Source organism: Octopus bimaculoides, chromosome 15 (assembly GCF_001194135.2).
Source record: "Octopus bimaculoides isolate UCB-OBI-ISO-001 chromosome 15, ASM119413v2, whole genome shotgun sequence".
In the NCBI taxonomy this organism is placed as follows: domain Eukaryota; kingdom Metazoa; phylum Mollusca; class Cephalopoda; order Octopoda; family Octopodidae; genus Octopus; species Octopus bimaculoides.
In genome coordinates, this window is record NC_068995.1 from 57,394,079 (window position 1) to 57,396,973 (window position 2,895).

The window sequence follows — 2,895 nt, forward strand, 5'->3', positions numbered from 1 at the left end:
ATATATACTGTATATAAGTATGCACACATAGTCACACATGCATGTGCTTGTATGCAAATAGTTATTCTTAGCTGATTCAGTTACAAGATCTAAACTCTGAGGAGATATTCAACATGTATCATGTAGAATCACATGCAATAAATTTGGGTTTCTGGTTTCAAAGAATTCTTTTAGAAGTTTTTTTGGTTAATGCTTCCTTTCTTTTTTTTTTTTTTGCTGTTTGTTCTCTTATGAGCATATTTTTAATGAGATGAAATAGAGAACTTCTTAATAATTGTTATCTAACATTGGACGAGTGGTGTAAAGAAAGCTATGAAAAGAAGTCAGAATTGGTTCAAGAAGGAAATATTATGAATTCAACCCTAGTCTTAGTCTAAGGATATTCTTCAACAAAAATTCAAGTATGGAATTAAACGTTGTTTTACCTTGAGGTTAGACCTGATGAAATGCATGCCATTAGTGTTCTTCTATTTGACATCATCCCCATCATCATCTCTTTTATCCGTGCTGACATAGGTTGGAGAGTTTGACAGGAAATGAAGAGCCAGAATGCTGTGCCAAGCTTCGATGTCTGCTTTGGTAAAGTTTCTAAAGGTGGCTGTCCTTCCTAACCACTCTGTGTACTGCTTGCTTTCTTTTCATGGCATCAGCATAGGTGAGGTCACCAAATACTTGCAGGACTGAGGGATAGTGAAAATCTGAAAGAGGGATGGGAGCAGGTGTCTTGCTGAAGAAGAGGTGAATACATGGCTTGACCACCTGGAAAGAGGAAGATGTAAGGTTACATATTTCTTTTCTTTCCTTTTTCTTTCAAACCTTGTGTATTTTGGACTTCTTTTTCCAATGCAGCCTTCAATTGTCGACAATAAATTTGAGAAAAAATTTGGATACTTTTTCTAGAAAGTTGAGCAGCCACATAGAAATGCTGATGGTGGCATATAAGGATCAGAAATATATTTAATATTACAGAGATGTCATTTGGGTTAAGAATCTTCTCTGAATACTTGGCATCAACATTCTTGGTGGTTTTGCTTCTTTTTTGCATAAATTTCTTATCCCTTTGAACTGAAAAATTGAAGAGGCTTCTTAGATTTAGATGGAATATTGTTCTAGCATTCATTTACTGGTTTCAGCCATTTGGTGGCAGCCGTGCAATGGTATCAGTTTTTTGTTCTTTATATTTTATAAAGTCTAATACACACATTCATGGAACTATTAGACTTCCTTTGATTTACAAGTCTCCCCCCCCACACACACACACACATACACACACATACATACCACCACCACCACCACCACTCTTAGTGGCAAATTATCTCCTGCTGAAAAATATTCGAGAATGACACAACTTGCTTCACTCATTGGTTTCTGTGCGTGTGTGTGTGTGTGTGTGTGTGTTCTTTGTTTGTGGACTTACAATACTACCATTGGTTTTGTGGGTAAACATCACAATTAGCAAGCGTTCCAATGGAAACTGTTGGCAATCCCTCTCCATTTTGGATAAGCTGTGGTCGCATTGTAAATGTGCAAATCAAGAATGTTTACCCACCAGATGTGGTGTTGGGCACTCATTCTCACCGTTCTCACCACTACCACGTGTGTGTGTGTGTGTGTGTGTGTGTGTGAATAGAGAGATAGAGAAGATTATTGAATCTAAAAAGATTTCAATACTTATTTGCCTGTTAGTATTTTGTTCAATGTACATGGTTCATACACATGCACATGCACGCACGCACACACACACACACACACACACACACAGACCATATAGTATCATGGGTGCATTTGTATATATATTTGCATACACAAGTGTGTATGGTAATGCATGCATGCACCAACATGGTGCAAGTGTGTGTGCGTTTCTCTCTGTGTATGTAAAAAACAAAACAAAAATTTAAAAATCAAAAAAAAAAAAAGCAACCCAAAGACGCCACTTAGTGCTTTTCTCTCCAACTACTATTCTTTCCATTCTATATCTGATTTATCAACTCTATGCCAATCTATTATTTCACTGTCTCTTTACACCATTTAGCAATTACAGAGCCAGCCAGACCAGTAGCAAAAGCTGCTGTTTTATATTATTTCTGATAGATTTTCTTTCTAATTCTTTTTATTTCTTGCTTTCCATTTCTCTTATATACATTTTCTTTCCTTCCTTTTTATATTTTTCATGCTCTAAAATCTTTCTTTATTCTTTTTCTTTTTTATTTATTTAGTTATATATTTTTTACCTGCAGCTTTTGTTTTTATTAAGAGAATATATTTTTTTCATATCCTGGCAAGAATCCAGCACTATATATATGTATGTATGTGTGTGTCTTCATATACATACACCCACATGAAACACAAAATTATATACATATAGATACAATTAGACACACACACATGTATGCATTCACACACACACACACACACACACACACACACAAGCATTGTTATTCTTATCACCACCACCGCCACCACATCTTATTATTTGCTTCTTGACAAATCAGTTGGAACCATTATGACTGTTAAAATTCTATTTATTTATAATTAGAAAAAACAAAAACAACAACAATAATACTAATGATGATGTTGATGATGTTGATGATAAAGGTAAAAAAAAAATGAGAGATGCTGGGAAAAGGGAAAAGAAAGAGCAGGGCAGTAAGTAAGTACCTGTGTTGCCAGCATTAAAGAACAACAACAATGTCGTTGCTGATGATGATGATGATGATAGCATCTCAGTGGATGGGAGGGGTTAGGGTTGTGCATCTCTGAATTGAGCTCACCTCTTATGTTTCTTTGTGCAGACAACATATATGCCCACACACAGATATATCTTATTAATCTCTCTCTCTCTCTCTCTCTCTCTCACTCTCTCTCTCTCTCTCTCTCTCTCTCTCTCTCTCTCTC

General features: G+C 35.8%; 1 protein-coding gene across 17 annotated transcripts in view; it reads left to right on the forward strand.

The window, feature by feature from the left end:
* Window positions 1–2,895, forward strand: part of LOC106877140 (one cut domain family member 2) — a 348,210-nt gene that overhangs the window by 239,266 nt on the left and 106,049 nt on the right. The gene's annotated exons all lie outside the window — the stretch shown is intronic.